This window comes from Mixophyes fleayi, chromosome 3, assembly GCF_038048845.1.
Source record: "Mixophyes fleayi isolate aMixFle1 chromosome 3, aMixFle1.hap1, whole genome shotgun sequence".
Taxonomy (NCBI): domain Eukaryota; kingdom Metazoa; phylum Chordata; class Amphibia; order Anura; family Limnodynastidae; genus Mixophyes; species Mixophyes fleayi.
This window is the reverse complement of record NC_134404.1, coordinates 318,751,582-318,770,030: the sequence shown is the minus strand read 5'-3', so window position 1 is coordinate 318,770,030 and position 18,449 is coordinate 318,751,582. Positions and strand designations below refer to the sequence as shown.

At 42.8% G+C, this 18,449-nt stretch overlaps 1 long non-coding RNA gene across 1 annotated transcript in view; it reads right to left on the bottom strand.

Annotated features, from left to right (window-relative positions):
* Positions 1 to 1,500: 1,500 nt before the first annotated feature.
* LOC142144842 (uncharacterized) overlaps positions 1,501 to 18,449 on the bottom strand; it is a 24,148-nt gene continuing 7,199 nt past the window's right edge. The window contains exons 2-3 of the long non-coding RNA XR_012689793.1: positions 5,796 to 5,885; positions 1,501 to 1,575 (exon numbers count right to left, since the gene is read on the bottom strand). This is a non-coding gene — a long non-coding RNA (uncharacterized LOC142144842). The remainder of the gene's footprint in view (positions 1,576 to 5,795; positions 5,886 to 18,449) is intronic.

The following is an 18,449-nucleotide window of genomic DNA, read 5'->3' as shown; positions in this document are numbered from 1 at the left end:
TCTCCTTTCATTCCTAAAATACTGCTCTGTTGAGCCTCATTTAAATTGAATCAATCATGAGAGTGAGGGGATAATGGGACGTCTTTATTACATGGGTCACTTTCACATTTGAACTTTTAATAACCCATCTAGAAATTTGCCTAGAAACGTATGCAACAGAAAGTATTAGTCAAGGACCGAATTCCGACACCTTTCAAGTCATTTTGCAGGGAAAAGAAACCCTGTATCATCGCGTTAAACAGGGACTGAACCTATAAATTCTACACTCTCTCCACCCATTGAATCTCAATGAAATATCTTGTCCATAATTGCCTACTTTTGTTTTCTCCCCTCCAGGATCTCCCGGAGGGGAAGTAAAGTGCGACTGTGGAGGATGGTGGGGTGCCACGTTAAATGCCATTTTGGTCTTGTGCCATGTGACACAGTTGTGTCATTTAGCTTGGAAGGGGGGAAAATGATATGATTTGCGGAAAATCATGTCATCAAGGCTCCCATAGCTCCCACTGCACTAGGAAGTGGGCGTGATGCAGAAGAGTGGCCTGCTTTCACAGCAGTCTAGGACACCTACCTGGAATTGGGAGTCTCCCAGATATTCCGTGAGAGTTGTCAAGTATGATCTTGTCCATGAAGATTAAATTTTGTTTTTGCCTGTATCCTGCATTTAGCAAGGAGAGTGCCAATCCACTGAACTCCTCCCATTAGAACATACAAGTCCTTGCACCCAGGCACATGCAGATCCATGTGCTTCCAGCGTGTGCTTCCGGCAGAATTGTTGTGTATGTGCAAAACTAAGCACAACTTCACAAAACTGATTTGTGCTGTGTGTGGGCTGCATTTTGCAGCTTCATAAATTAGCTCCAATCTGTCTCATTTTCAGGATTATAATATTTTTTGCTTATACTACTGTACTTTCATGTGTAAGAGGCCCAATACTAGGGTTACAACTATTAGGAAACAGCTAATAAGCACTATTATTTATTTATTTAATGTATCCCACAGGGGCTAGAATATATTTGCTTTATTACTGCTGCCCTTCACCAAGCCTGGATGACCTATGTTTTTCTTAATATTATTATTCTTAATATTATTGATTATATCATAAATATTATTTATTCTAAGAGTACATTTTACACTTGGCTATGTTTGCTTTTTGGAACACTTGAGAAACAGTTTGCAATGTCTCAATTACTGGTAAATGCAGCAACAAAGAGAGAAAACTAATGCTTTGGGTTGACTGCAGAGGCAGCAGTCAGTTCTCATTTCCACAGGGATTTGAGTAATGATTCCTAAAGCTGTTACTGCACTTTCTAGAGCTGGAAGTATTTCTGAGGATCCGACAATACAGACACGCCAGGTGTGCTGCTAACGCTTGTCTTGTAGAAAAAGGTCTCAGTAAAAATACACATGATGTAGTTAAAAGACATGATACCATACGCATCAGAGAAAAAAGTAAAAAATAGACTACACCTATATATAATAAATATGTATAAAGTTCACCTTATATAAAGTACACATATTTGGCATTGTTATACTAAAGAGAAGTAGTCAATTACATTATGGGAAGCCGTATCGTTCCTGAAAAAGAAAAAAAAATATATAAAATTTACTTCCTAAACCGTTAGAGAAGAAACTCATAACAAAAATAAGCATCACTAACAATTCAACTAACCCACGTCCCAATTTGTCCAAAGTCTGCCCAGATCTAATCAACCATGGCCCCACACATACAAAGCCACACCCACTTTCCAGCAGGCCTAGCTCTTTTCTAGGTATGAGAGTCTAGAATATACCGCTAAAATCTGGATAATTTAGAGGTATAAAACTATTTGCAAAATGAGAATGAATGTGAATATTAATACACTAGAGGGAGATTTATCAAACCGTCTAAAAAGGAAAAGTGGAGGTGTTGTCTATAGAAACAAATCATATTAAAGCTATCATTTATCTAGTACATCTTTTGAAAATGATAGCTAGACACTGATTGAATGCTATTGGCAGTACATCCTCTTTTCCCCTTTAGATGGTTTGATAAATATACCCCTTTGGCTTGTGTATTCTAATGACATTTTAATCTCAAAGTAGATGGTAGAAAATGGTTTTAATGAGTGATCTAGCATGAAAAAAATATGTGCTCTCTCACTATTGAAGCTCCAACCTGTAATATCTTGGTCCACCAACAGTTTTTGAACACCAAGGACCAAACTAGTATGGTCTTCACCTATAACAAGACTTGTTTCCCTTAAAGCTCAATATCATCTTGCAAATATTGGGGGGGAAGGAATCCATGCACAATTTTTTGTAAAATAATTGATTGAGATGGGAAATGGTAGTAAATAGCAGAGCACTGGACAACTTTAGGGTGCTGATATGCAAATTATTAGTTTTGGATGGGTCACTACATCAATTAGTTCAAGGCATACTATGATAGCATAAAACACACCAAAATAAGGGAAACAAGTTCTACCATTATACCAGCAATGACTACATGCCCCCAGTGTCTATATTATATTAATTAGCCTGTTACATTATTCCAGCATTATGATAGAAATGCCCCCAGGACATGCCAGCAATGCTCTCATTAGATCAGCATTGTCTAATTTATGTCAGCCAAGCCTACATTATACCATAAATCCACAAAATACCCTAATCTATACCAACGGTGCCTACATTGTGCCAGAAATACCCTAGTACAGTGTTTCCAAAACCCAGTCCTCAGGGACCCCTAACAGTGCAGGTTTTCCAAGTGAAATTATTATACCACCTGAGAATCTGTTACAATGTATCAGTCAGTAGTGAATACACCTGTGCTCCAGCAAGGAGATATGGGAAAACCTGCACTGTTAGAGGTCCCTGAGGACCGGGTTTGGGAAACATTGCCCTAGTGCATACCAACAGTGCCTACATCACAGGTTAAATTCATTCTACCATCACTGACACATTATAAAGGAAACGCTCACCATTATATTAAAAAAGTGCCCACCATGCAGGTTTGTGAAGCTAATATACTGTATATCATCATCATCTATTTATATAGCGCCACTAATTCCACAGCACTGTACAGAGAACCCACATCAGTTCCTGCCCCACTGGACAGACAGACAGACCTAGAAAGACTAAGGTCAATTTAATAGCAGCCAATTAATCTACTAGTATGTTTTTGGAGTGTGGGTGAAAACCCACGCAAACACAGTATTATACACTGGGCCCACCATCCTCGCAGTCAAGTCCTGGCTTATCTGACTATCCAGCCCACCGCTGCTGCCCGGCGAGTAGCGCTGCTGTCCCTGATTGGCGCCATTGGAATTGGGCCTCTGCATGTGCAGACCCATCTTTTGAATTCTCCTATTTCCTTTCATTGGTTGGTGCCCTCTAGTGGCCACAGTATTTAAAGCAGTCAATTCATTCATTGGATTGTCAGTTCTTTTGTGTCTCTCTACCTGTGCAGGCGTGATTTTCCTGACTCCCTGCATTACCTGTTGCTATATCCTCATCCAGTTCCTCTGCCGTCAGCACCTCTGGACCTAAGCAATAACTAGCCGCAGACTATTGCAACCTGTTGATTCCGTTACGGTGCTTCCCTCACTAAAAAGGGCCCACTTGTAAACTGCCGCTGGCATTGCTACACTCTGATCCAGTTTCCCTGCAGCCTGCACTTCCTTAGGTGCAACCAGCAGCAGACTATTGCACCCTGTCTTATCTCCACCTCTGTTGTCTCCCTACTGCATCTCGCTTAGCACCGACTGAGAGAACCACGACCTGCGTCACGAGAGCGGCTAAGTCCATATCCCCTTGCGGGGAACACTGGTGAACACCTTTCGTGTCGTTAGACTCTGCGCCTTCCAGTAGGTGGCGCTAAACTAGGCAGATCCGGGAAAAAGGATCCTCTTGACCATCGTGTTGTGACACACAGGGAGAACATACAAACTCCGCACAGATAAGGCCATGGTCGGGAACCGAACTCATAACCCCAGTGCCGTGAGGCAGAAGTGCTAACTACTAAGCCACCATGCTGCCCATATCTTACCTCTCATGTCATCTCTGAATCGCACTTTTAGGAATTGGCTTCTCTATAGGAGAAGATAGGTAAACATGGAATGTGATACTCAGTTGTCCGGTCCTCAGGACCTGTACAAGCCTGTGATGTTCACTGGAAGACATAGGGTACCAGACAGCAGAATGGCTTTGACAGAATAAATAGTAGTGGTAATAGCAAGATGAATCACAGGAAATCACATGCTTGGTTTTATATATGTGTATATGGCTATAAATTATTACACCCCCTACCCAGCTGAATGCAATTTGAAAACACCAAAATAAATACATTTTGACACTGTCATTATAATATATATCCTAGTGCAAATGCCCCTAAGCAGACAACAAGACACCGTTACTTATATTAAATTCGATAACAAACAGAAGCAGATTTCCAATAATTGTGTGAGCGCAGTATCTGCAGAGATGAGTGCACATGACAGGGACATTCCAGGCAGTCAGGGTCAGTGAATATACTGTACCATCCAAGTCTTCCCTCAAGAAACAAAGAGGTGACAAGTAAATCACAATGGAAAGTATATTTATATCCACAGCCTTATACTGGAACACGACATGATGTGACCTTGATGAACACTCTCCAGAGACTACCAACTCTGTGCTGAAAACCTCTGTGGGAGCCATGGGAAATGAACAAGAGGGTGGACCTGTATAATGGTCCCCCTGTCCATTATATGAAATAGTAACAAAAAAATAAACCCATACACAATTTCAAAGTAAATATTAATAGAACAAAAAAACACCCCCAAATCCTTGTCTACAAATTTACTAAAAAATATAAATAAAAATGGTCTACTAAATTAGTTGTTGATAAACTGTTGTCCAATGGGAAACAAATTAATTTTCTTCTGTATTTATTTGCTGTAGTCCAATAGGAAGAGAAATTAAACAAGACAAAATGACCCACACGCTAACACTGCCTGGCTCTGAGTGATTTAAGCAGGGGGTCCACAGAACTCACCTTTGGCGCCAGCCAATCATGAGCAGTTTCCTACACTGGCCACTTGTGATAGGCTGGCAGTGAAGAGGCATCCCAGGGACATCAACAGAGACTGATTGAATTTATATTGTGGAGTGGAGCCCCATTCATTTCAAGAGCCTATTCAACATCAAAATGGTTTCTATATATAGCATACACACTCAGGGGCGGGCTGGGCTGGGGGTCATCTGCCCCTGAACTGGTCACATTTAAAATGTTCCTAAAAGGCTTCTGAGTCAAGTCTTTGTCGTCCAGTGCCAACACACTGGAACTCCAATGGAGTTTAAAAATGAAAACCTCATAAATGTTTTAAATCAATCTCCACAATTAGAAGGCTAATAACAGTTTGGCACATTAGAGAGTTTGGACAAATAATTTTTGGCATTTTTTATTGATATAAAACTAGTGAAATGTAACAATCTTTAGTAGATTCCTTCCATACACTTTTCCAGCCACTTCCGATAAGACAACAATTTAAATAGAACTGCACCGAGTGTTGACATTTCAAGAGTTCTATTTTTCCTTCACAGGCATTGCACACATGCATTAAATATGCCAATAATTATTTTGTTTGTGGAGAAATTCCAAACAGCAAATGTTAATTTATCCCTTATGTTTCACTCCTACGCTGAATGAAGAACATATCTCTACACTCTGTTATCAGTCTCTCCATTCATGTATGTTGCTTCATCTGCAGACACATGCACAGAGCACAACGGCTCAAAATAAATAATACAATATGCAGCACACAGAATCTTTTACTGACCTGTCTTTAGCTGTCAGAGGTTCATTTAAAAAAACAATCCAGAATACAAAATATATCATTTGTTACCATGTTTCTGTACCTGCCTAAAACCTAGAAAAAAAGAGAGAGAAAAGTCTCCTGAAGGAAGTGACCATTGTTTGGGTTGCATTCCTGTGACGTCATCAAACTGTAGGAAGTCTGCTAGCTTTCAATTCAGGCCCCTGATTGGCTCTGTACGATCACATGGGATTAGTGTTACAGTTTAATGTCCCCCATCAACAGCTACTTTACTTTAAATAAGGTCTACATTATAATTGCCGGAAGTACCAAACAGAGGGGAAGGGGAGCAGTTATATAGCTGGAATGTTATAAAAGTCATTGTTGGCTAACCTGTGACACTCCAGGTGTTGTGAAACTACAAGTCCCAGAATGCTTTGCCAATATATAGGAGCTTATTGGTGGAAGGGTATGCTGGGAGTTGTAGTTTCACAATACCTGGAGTGTCACAGGTTAGCCAACACTGGTATAAGTGCAACTATTTATTTAAATTGAAAATTTACTTTGGCTGTAATATTGATGTTCAATTCCTAAAACCTGCATGACAATTACAATGACTGCTTCTAATACAAATGTATCACATGAATATGTTATGCATGGCGAAGACATCTGACTTTATTAAAGGAGGAAAACACCACAAAAGTATTATATTATGAGCATTAATGCATATTATACTTTTTAAATAAGTCATTAAAATGAGACTACAGGGGCTTCCTAAAACACTGTAGCTTATTCATAATAAAGGGCTATTTAAATCCGAGCTGTCGTTTTTCACATTGGTGTCTATATAAGTCAACTTAACCCAAAATGATCATTTGTATATATGGAACATGAAGGTAAATGCACCATTTAGCCCTGACCTGACAATGCGTAATGACTGCTCCTAGATGATGGAGGTGTGTGTGGCAGTTCTTGGGGGAAGCTGCTGTGCTCTCCTAATGAGAGTTTGTGTATCTGGTGCTAGGGAAGCAGCAAGTACAGCACCCTTTATCTTTCTTATTAATCTGGCTTGTCAGAGACTACTCTGTAAACTAAACATTAACCCCTGCCTCACAATAGGGGTGCTGCGTAGCATCCAAAAAGAAGAGAAAATAAATGCTGTCCTGAATTAATACTACTGGAGTTATTGTTTAATCAACTAAGGAAGATTATAATATTATAAAAATAAACTGTGATCACAACTACCAATAAAAAGAAGACTATTCAGCCTAATGACCATTCTCTATAAAGAGAGGGGAATTCATATTACCCAATGATAAGATTGTCAAGGAGCTGATGTTGGACCGAATGGCTGGCCCATTCCAGGAGCCTCCCATTTAGAATTTAGTAATTTCACCTATGGGGCTGGTTCCTAAGAAGGCAGCAGAAATGTTAGGCTGATCCAGCTTATCTTACCCAGCAGGTGATCAGTCCGACATCAATCCTATGCCAGGGCTGTAACAATGGTCAAAAAGCATGGAAAAGGAAACCTTATGGAAAAATTAGACATAGAATCTGCTTTTCGAATATTGCCGCTGCACCCTGGCAGCTTAGGTTGATGGGTTTTTCAGTCTGATGGGTATTATTTCATAGACAAGGGTTTGCCTATGGGCTGTTCAGTATCATGTGCATTTTTTCAAAGCCTTTATCTTCTTTTTGCAGTGGTGCTTAGAATGAAGCACAAGATGCAAATCAGTGGTTCATAATTTTTTGGTGGCAGGACCAATGGAGTCAGATCAGTGTAAGAATTGGCTGTGTGAGTTGAAGAATGTGCTTAAGTATTTTGAGTATTGGAGCTGTAGGGTCAGACATGTCGGGGGGGGGGGGGGGTGGGGCAGGCATTGATAGAGTGAGAAATAATGTGAAACCTGTTATTGTCAAGTTTATTACCTCCCGTGGCAGCAACAGAAGCAAAAACCGTGGTTCAATTGTGCAGGTTTTTTAGGGGAGTGATGGGGTGCACCTTTAAGTTGTTGCACTTTTTTAACAATATGCAGGAGGCGCATAGGAGGTTGTTACAGGAGGTCGTAGCGGTGGGGGGCTTCGGACCCCATAGACAGGGTCATGAGGACCTTGCTTGGGGGGAAAGCGGCGAGCAGGGCATAGAAAGGGGGGAGCCAGCAGGGCCGGGCAGTATCACCCCAGGAAGACGGCCGCACGCCTGGTTCCAGCTTCAGCGGTTGAGCCAATACGGGTGGCGTGCCAGGTTTCAGCAATTGGAGGGTGATTTATGCCAAGAGGGCTGGTCTCAGGAAGACGTTGCTGCGGTGCCTACATGGTGGGCAGAACACACCCTATTTTTCTAGAGAGACGTCAGGCAGTATCACCCTGGGTAGACAGCCGCACGCCTGGTTCCAGCTTCAACGGTTGGGCCAATACGGGTGGCGTGCCAGGTTTCAGCAATTGGAGGGTGATTTATGTCAAGGGGGCTGGTCTCAGGAGGATGTTGCTGCAGTGCCTACATGGTGGGCAGAACACACCCTATTTTTCTAGAAAGAACGCCAGGCAGTATCACCCTGGGTAGACGGCCGCATGCCTGGTTCCAGCTTCAACGGTTGGGCCAATACAAATTTGGAAGTGTTTAATGAAGCTGAGACCAAAATAATTTTTCCAAATACTTGTCTCAGAGTCTTTCTTTATTAGCTCACTACGTGGGACGCCGGTTGGGCGGCCTATATCCTTTATAGCATTGTTATTGACTTGGTCATCTCTGATTAAGGCTCTGTAATATACTTATCATCTGTAGGGTTATTAAAATAGAGCCTGTTAATAAAAAATCATAGTCCAGTTGAAGATTGAATTGGCTCAGTACTTGTTGTCCAGCTCATGGGCTACCTACCTGGGCAGGTGGCACGCTGGTACAGTACTTAGCATTACTGCTTGTCAGGGTGCTATATGTGTGGAAGTTGTATGTTGTCCACATGGGTTTCCAGACACAGTTCAAATGAATATTGGCAGGTTAAATGTCTTCTAACTAAAGTGACTTTAGTGTGGGAAGTTAGATTGTAAGCTCCAATGGGGCAAGGACTGATGTGGATGAATAAGCATCCTCTACACAGCGCTGATAAATATTTGGCACTATATAGATAAAGAATAATAAATTATGTCTATAATCTCATTAATAGTCATAGATCTAGCTAATAAATTTAAGGTATGCCAAAATGTAATATTTTCTCTAAATCTAACCCTAAACATACATCATTGACAAAGTTAGTAGGACATTTCTCAACTTATAAATATATTCATATATGTAGAAATATCTTAATTCTGAATATTCACCATTGCTCAATCTACAAGTAAAAGAGACCCCTCTCTCAGATAATTTTGTGCTAAAATGTTAAAAATAAAATGCTGTATTGTATAGCAGTGCTAAATGCAAAATGTGTATTAGTGGTACTTTTGGAATACATTTGCAAATTATCACTTATGTCATCACCACCCATATAGCTAACAAAATCATAGGTGTGGAAGATGTAAATGGTTTCACCTTCTGTTCTGATGTAGTATACTGAAATTATGTGATTTATGATTTGCAAAGGAATGGAGTCTACTCAATTCATCATTATGTGGCAGCATGGTGGCTCAGTGGTTAGCACCTCTGCCTCATAGTGCTGGGGTCATGAGATTCATTATCTGCGTGGAGTTTGTATGTTCTCCGTGTGGATTTCCTCCAGGTGTTCCAATTTCCTCCCACACTCCAAAACATACTGGTGATTTACACCATCATCAGGAGTCAAAACACATAAGTCTAACAAAGGAAATGGTCGATTTAGGTTAAAATCACATAGGTTACACACATCAAAAAGTAAATATGGAAGCAAAAATACTTGACATTGTTAAAAGCTGCATTTATGGCAGAGTCCATGGGGACATATTTACTAAACTGTGGGTGTGAAAAAGTGGAGATGTTGCCTATAGCAACCAATCAGATTCTAGCTGTCATTTTGTAGAATGTACTAAATAAATGATAACTTGAGTCTGATTGGTTGCTTTAGGCAACATCTCCACTTTTATCAAACCTGCAGTTTAGTAAATATACCTCTGTGTGTGTGTGTCTCTTGGCATCCAGTTGGTAATAAAGTACCATTTAACTTTTTGTGTTTTCTTTCTCAGAAATTATCATTTGTTTTATTTTTTTATCCAAATGTATTATTACCTGCACTCAGACACAGACATTTATAACAAGGAATCTGCATCCCAGACACCACTCACAATTTCTTTCTGGAAATGCCAAAATAATAAAAGTGAACTATGAAATTTAATCATGACATGGATTTGAGCTTCAATCCAAAGGACAATGGAAAGGAGACTGTAAAATATATTTACAGCATGGGTCTGAATGCTCAGGCAATCTGTAGTTGGGCATATGAGAACTGTGGAATTATTGGGGGCTGGCTTTACATTTTTGGGTTATTTACACTTTTTATTTTAGTTAAAAAAACAAAGCCCTTATACATCACGATAAATTGCAGAAACATCCACACTTTTCCAATGTGACAAAAACACTGCAATACTATTTAACCATTTGATGACTGCAGTTGACTTATAATTTCTTGATCTAAACCATACTTGCCAACTTATTATTAAAGTCCACGAGATCCTGGTCAGGGGGGGTGGCGCGAATGGGCGGGATGTGGTCAATTGCATCAATTTGGCCCGGCCCCCGAGATGAAAACGTCATTTTGTCGCAGGAATGGAATGATGCAATTCACCGAGAAACGTGTCATTAAGGCTCCCATCCTGCCCACTTTACTAGGAAGTGAGCAGGATGCTGGACATTTGCCTGCTCTCCCAGGAGTATAGGGATAAATTTATCAAGCTGCGGGTTTGAAAAAGTGGAGATGTTGCCTATAACAACCAATCAGAATCTAGCTGTCATCTTGTAGAATGTACTAAATAAATGACAAGTAGAATCTGATTGGTTGCTATAGGCAACATCTCCACTTTTTCAAACCAGCAGCTTGATAAATTTATCCCCGGGAGACCCACCCGGATTTCAGGAATCTCCCAGACATTTGTTTAGATCATACTTGCCAACTCTCCCGGGATAATAATAACAATAATAATAATAATAATAATAATAATAAAATACTAAACTTTAGCACCTTGTTACCCACAGGCAGCTTATATATGGACATTCTGAAGAACACCATCTCTGGAAGGCCATTGTTGAAGTGTGCCATAATGGCTGGACCACCAGCTGTTGTGGTGTACAAGCATTGGTGGTTCATCCCCTTAGTGTTATGCTCTATCATACCTCCCAACTGTCCCAATTTTGGCGCGACAGTCCCGATTTTAGTGGTCTGTCCCGATATTTCGCCAGCAGATAGAACCTTGGGGTAAGGGAGATTTTCAATGGGAAGCTTAGTGCTTTACAGCGCTAGGCAGCACTCTGGGGGGGCGTGGCCATGCCCCCATTAGAAAATGGCCACGTTCCCTGCCCTGCAGCTGGGGACTGACATGTTGGGAGATATGCTGTATCAGGTCCCCAATGCCAGACCATACTAGGTACTGGGGGCAGTGGGGCACCTGCCCCCCAGGCCGTTCCCTTAGTGGGCTACCTTGGGCTGGGTCACTAGGTTGCCTAACATTTTTTAACCTTTAAAATGTTCTTAACAGGCTGCCAAATTGCGTTTTGCCCCCCGGGCTAAATTTTGCAAGCCCTCTTCTGTACACGGCATGCACACGCTGTGGGTCATCAGCTGCAAAATGACAAGACCAATCACGTGGGCAGTGATCAGTGGTTTCTCTTGTAACCCCTCAACTCCAGGGCGAGTGGGCCTCATTCTTTGCAGGTTTCGGCTGTAGTGAGCGGGTCCCTAGACCTGAGCAGTTAAGGGTTAAAACATCAAAATGTTTTTCCTACACAAGACACATCTCAAATACATAGAAATGGGCCTAGCCATGAGTGTACAAAACAGCTCCAGTCATGAACGACTCATAAGGTACCTTCTCCTAAATAACTGTAAGCCTAGTGATATGCTATATTTCTGTCTTATTAGCAATCAGGATCAAGACAAATGTTTAAATTGGACATCCCCATTTATTAGCATAGCTGTAGTCTTATATTAATCCGCGCTGTATCTATTTATGTATACAAATAGAAGAACAATCCTATCTACTTGACAGTAACTGTGAACAAAAAAATAACTAGAAAAATAAATACTATATTAAAAATTGTTTCAAGAAACTACGAGATATGGAGATTATTTTCTAACAATCAAAAAAAAATTGCAATCATAAATGGAAAATATTCCATCTAAAGCGAAAAAAATAACTACATTTGGAAACCATCTGCATAAAAAAGTATTGTCTTGTACAGCGACATTTTTGCATAAATATTTATTGTAACAAATATGTAATTTACTATAGAAAGAGCAGAATGCGGAAAGAAGGTAAGAAGAGGCTTCTGCCAGCACTTTCACTCGTCTTTCTGCTGATGTCTGGGAACATTGAATAATGTAATTGTTGCATAGTTGTGTTTTATTGAAGGCAGTCAAACATTGGCAATTTTTTTGCTGTATAGTGCTATTCAGAGTTTCTGAAAATCCAACTGTAATGCTTTCTTTTTCTATTTTATGTTCTTTCTTTAAATGGAGCCTGCCTACTTGTCACAGAATGTCGTTATTAATTTAGCATACTTGGAAGCTTTAACTAGAATGTTCGATAAGAATCTTGTGTTATTGCTTACAGTCTACAGACAATTATTGCTACAGTGGGGACTTACATTTGATCATCAGCTATGTAAAATTAAAGCCCATTTCCATCTCAGACAGTGCCTCAGGACACGTCATGTGGTTCCTCAATATTTTGCTAAGAATCATGGGGGATTGCCCCGACTTGGAATGCCAAAGTGTTAGTGTGCAAACATGTGCAAGATGTTAAGTTATGACTCCCAAAATAATTGAGCGTCATAACTCTTGAATGATGCATAGGCATATTTGCCTATTTTACCGGAATTTCCGGGAGGCTCCCAAACTTCGGGGAGTCCTCCTAGACTCCTGAGAGAGCAAGCATTCTCCCGTACGTGATGGGGTGGGACTTAATGACGTGATTTTTTTCTTAATCAAGCCCCGCCCCTGCTTTGAAATCCTGTGAATTTGAGCATTTCTTAGCAGGGGGCGGGGCTATGGTGACGCAATAGCTTTGCCCCCTCCTACCCCCTGTCACATGACCTCTGCTCAGGGATATCCCGGAGCAGAGGTTTAAAAAGTTGGCAAGTATTTAGGGTTCCAATTACCAGGGTGTTAGACAGTCGCGGCGGCCGCGGGCAGCGCCGCGACACTCATTACCTTCTTCCGACGTCCCGGCCGTCGTCATGACGCCCGGGGCGTCACTTCCGGTTTTTCGGGCCGACCGTTGCCAGGGCAACGGTCGGACGCCGAAAATAGGCTGTAGGCGCTCCGGCAGGCTGAGTAGCCGGCGCATGTGTAATAGATCAGCCTGTGGGCTGATTAATTAGCAATACAGGGGCGTGATTCAGAGCTAGGCTCTGATTGGTGGTCTTCACTTCTTAAGGCAGTGAGGTCTGCAGCCTCACTGCCGGTTATAGCCAGTCTGCTGACCTGCTCTGTGCCTTGTTCCTGTCTCTTGGAAATCCTATTGACTACCCGTGTATGACCCCTTGCCTGGATTTGGACCCTGCCTGTGTTTCTCGTGACCTTGACCTCTGGCTTGTATACCGACCATCCTGTCTGCTCGTGACCCCTGACCCCGGCTTGTTTATCGGATCTGCTATCTGCTGCCGGCCCTTGACCTCTGCTTGGACTCCTCTCCGCTTGCCTGGGTTCTCCCCAGCCGGTACACACTTCACGACCCTGTGTCAGTCTGCGGCCCAGTCTGTCCCCACCATCAGGGGCTCCAGTGAACACCTGATTGGCAGAGTAGATTCCGGGTTGTGTTGTGCCGGCTAGAGGGGTTCCTAACACAGGGTCCAGATTAACTCACAAGATCATCATTACATTGGTTGAAGAGCAACTAGGATTGTGCTTTTCAGTAGACGTGCCACTTGAAAATGTGTCCCAATACCTGCTTTCCTTAATCTCTGAGGATGTGAAAATAAGAAGTTGTTTTGCGGGGAGAAAAGTGCTCCCCACTTGGGTACACTCTATTAAATATACCTTCTCCATATCTTCGGCATCATGTAAATAATCTTGTCCTGCAAAACAAGTCTTTTTTTGCTTGCAGGTGCACATCTAGGTGCATTTATGTGCAAACTACACCCCTAAGCCAAGAAGCCCTATCCTAAAATATATAAAATCTTGCACGCAGGCAGATGCCATCATCATAGCCCAAAAACCTATGCATGTCTCAATAAAAATGTGTGTATTTGCAAATATATAGGGACGTGCACATTTTCACAGGAAGACTTAACAAAGAGATCACGTGCCTATTAGCAAGTAACAATAGATTGGCATTTGCCGTCCTTGTTTCTATGATTCCTCCCCTCCCCCAGATGTAAATTAGTGCAATGAAATAAAGATGACCATACACACTTACCATAAATGACGTTCTATCGGTCAATAAAGTCATTTTTGGCCTAACAGTGCACAAGCCAGAGTGAGTCAGAAAGATCCCTTATCTCAAACAGATTAGGATTATTCACATAATGAAAGGGCAGAAATTCCATCCATCATCTGACCATACCTTGTGCTCTAACATGCGTTCCATGTGCCTGAGCACAGGACGTACATGCGTGTGGCCAAATTGGACATAGACCTGGTCGCTCGCTACTCAGATCTACCAGTGTATGGTCAGCTTTAGAAATCATAGGATAGATACACCTCCTGCTCAGGTCAGAGTATTACATAGCCCAATACTGCTGTCCTGGATGTACCAAATCCTAATGTGCCCCCTAGGTAGACACAGTGGTACATATGCAGTGATACCTTCTTAGATCGGATGAATGTTACTGTTTGTACCAGGTGTGGCTTTGGATCAGAATCACTGGTTATACAGTCCGGCAATCCATAAAATATATTACAATCATTCACTATCTTGATTTCACTTTATTTGAATTGACTCCTCTTCTTTCCCTCTTCTCTTTAGTTGAATTTGCCCCTGCACTGTGAACAGGAAAGTTGAGACATAGCAAAACTATGATTAATTGTTAATTTCACCAAAAGCTGAAAATGTGAAAGGCGGAGAGGGGCAGTGATGGGTGTGCACATGTGGCGAGGTGCCCCGCGGATGAGGTGCCTGTGAAGAGGGCGAAGAAGGAAGAATAAGGAAGCTACTCACCATTCCGGTGTTCCAGTGGTGAGTATTCTTCTTCTTTCCTTGCAGGTCCCGGTGGCCGCGGGCAAGTGAGCCAATCAGGGCTCACTTCCCGCTGCTGGCTAATTAGTGGCCGGACAGACGAGTCAATCCTGACTCGCCTCCATTTGAACTTTTGTCGCCGTCGCGAGCCAATCAGGGCTCGCGGCGATGGCCAATGATGTTGGCGCGCCCGCAGCTTTATAAGCTGCTGGGTGCCGCGATCTTGAGAGAACAGTCCGGTGGCGGGGGGAGATGGACGTTCCTGGAGCGGCACAAGAAGAAAAGAAGACGCCGCAAGAGAAGCCCGCCGGAGAGAAGAACGAAGACGTCGGTATCAAGCCAAAGAAGAGCTCGCCGGAGGGGAGGCCTTGTAAGGGCTAAGAGCGCCCCCATCAAGAAGACAGCAGGGACACCGGCTGAAGGGTCTGGAAGACCCGAAGATGGCGAGACAAGCAGAGTTCCTGCACAGAGCAGGTGAGTATAAAGATACTCGGTTAGGCTGGGCAGAAGGCCTGTGGGCATGTTCCGGGCACTAGGCCCGTGCTGCGCTAGGTGGGCATAAAGCAAGCTCTGGGCAGTTAGGCGTTAGGTAGGTTTTTCTTATTGGCCATAAGGCCCTTAGTGCAGGCAGGGCACAAGGCCCTTAGGCTAGTCTGAGCTTTAGGCCCCAATGAGGAAGGTTATCAGGCCCTGGGGTTTATCTGGGAGCAAGGCCCACAGCTAGGAAGGGGCAAAGCCTCTGGTGCGAGACAGGGCACCAGGCCCTGAGGCAGGTATGAGACACAAGGCCCCAGTGATAACCTTTGGGCACAAGGCTCAAAAGGTAGTTGTAGCGGGGCGCAAGGCCCTAGAGTTTACCAGGGCGCAAGGCCCTTGAGAGCGTAACAGGGCGCAAGGCACTTCAGTGTAGAGAGGCGCAGGCCTCTAAGTTAGTGGAGCGCTAGGCTCCTGACAGAGTAGCAGGGTGGCAGCCCTGTAGTTGCAAAAAGGAGATTGGGTCCTTGTGGTTAGAGGGACAGTAGGTCCTGGTGGTTAGCAGGGCAGTAAGCCCTTATAGTTGGTAGTGGGCAGTAGGCCCTCATCTAGCAGCCCTGGTCAAGGGACACTTGGTCCATTGATAGTTAAGTGGTTAAGTTGCTGGGAGTAGCTTACAAAGCCTCTCTACCCGTCAAAAGGGCATCTAAAGTCCTGAGTCCCAAGACAAGGCGGCCTTAACAGCCAGGTTCGGCCCGCGGGCAGAGGCCTGTGGAGCGACAGAGTGCCAGTGGACGACTGAGGACGTGTGAGTGAGAGGATTCCGTTTGAGGAGAAGAAAGGTACGGTGCGTCCCGTAGTGGTCCCTCAGGATTGGGTGAGTACCAGGGGTGTTGGGGAAGGGATTGTTCTGTGTGGCTTGGTCTCCCTTGTTTTACAGGCATTTGGTTGTCAGGCAAGGCCTTTGGAAGACCCCTGCGAGTGAGAACCCCAGGAGTAGCAGGGATCGAGGGAGTCGCCGTCGCAGACCTGCTTCCGTGAGTATAGCCCAACGAGGGCTGTTCCCATAGTGCACTCACCTTGCGGAGCTGCCCCTCCCGTATTTTCCCCCTTTCCCTTACAGCATAACGAGTGCCCGGCACACAAGAACAGGGGCCCTTTTTACTCGGACATCCCCCTCCCCCACCTTCTCACACACAGAACATCAGGAAACCCAACAGAGTCTCAGTGCTGGACCCCAGAGAAGTAACCTTCAGAGACTGTATTTCACCTAGGATATTCCGCCCAGTTAACCTTTAACAATTAACCTTTAATAATAATATGGAAGAAGATGGGGCTGGGTGGGAAACAGCAGGTTGGTAAATATTAATGGCAGTGATAATGGTACAGTGACACCATGATTGGATTATCCCCATAAGAGCCTGAATATAGTTGTGTTGACCTCACCAGTGCCTGCCTCCTTCATAACTAACTGGCATGCTACATGTCTACCTGTCAGGTGAACATTTGGCTACATAAGTGCTGACAGATCACATGTGATGGGGATGTGCATGTTTTCTGCAGTATAACCATAGGCATTATAGCTATACTATCAGGGGCCTAGGAGACAATTTGATATTTTTGCAGCTACTCTGGTGATTTATCATTTCCTGAATCTATATTACAGGGAGCATGCATAGACTGTCATTATGGCATCTGAAGGAATACATAGTGCTATGCACCTACAGTGTCATAGAAAAAGTTTAAGTACATTTATGTAAAGTGAGGAATCACCATGGCTTTTTTTTAGTTGAAGTGTGACCTCTTGTGGTATCTGTGCTGAATTGCATGTCAGATTGACTAATATCACTGTTAATTGGAAGTTTTTGAACAGGTTTGTAAACAGGTGTCCAACCGCCATATTGTCATATTGTATTTTGTATCCGACAGCCTTTAACTGATTATTTACGTTTATTATTTTGCGCTTAAGGAACATACTGGCTGCTTTTCCACATAGTACACAAATACTTGATAGCTTTATTTTTACACTGAAATTATTATTATTATTATTATTATTAATTTTTATTTATTTATTTTATTATTATTTATTTATAAGATGCCACAGATTCAGTAGGGCCTGATACAGAAGCAAGTAACAAATAGATAAGGTAATACATATAAGTAACACAGATGAGTGTGAGTAATGCTACAGGGACTCACACGGAGTGCAGCAAAAGACGTGTCAGAATGAACATGGGAGTCAGACAGTAGAGAGGACCCTGCCCGCAAGAGCTTACATTCTAGAGGGAGGGGTGGTGAGAGACAGTAGGACCAACTGGGAAAAGATGGAGGTGGCAGACGAGGAAGAGGAGAGGTTGAAAAGAATGGTTAGGAGGTGGTAGGAAATTTAACGTTGATCTAGGACATGCTCAACCCCAACTATAAGTCTGTCCCCATATTTTAAATTTACCTCCCCCTCCAATGCAGCATGGTTTTGCCAAGGTGCAAATGTACTCATTTTTTCCCCCTTTGCTTTCCTTAATGAATCAGACCCATTAAGTGTATTCAATAGCATGAATCAATTAATTAGTAGTGAAAGACATATCATATTACATATTGCATAGTCAGTGAGGTTGAAAAAGACACAAGTCCATCAAGTTAAAATTTAGCTGTCCTCATCTAGAGAAAGGCAAAACATGATTCTGCTTAAAATGGACGTTCCTCCATTTAGAAGCCTCCTCCAGATAAAATGCCAGTGTCGGATCCTATTCCTCTTAACGCCATCCCATATCTTGTAATAATCACTTACACAGAAACGGGAAGTGTCCTCTTTTGAGCTCTGCAGGAATAGTGACCTAGGCCACTCGTTAAAAATTTGAATGGTTGTCTAGAGAGGCAGCTGATTGGACAGGTGATTTCAGTGCACAC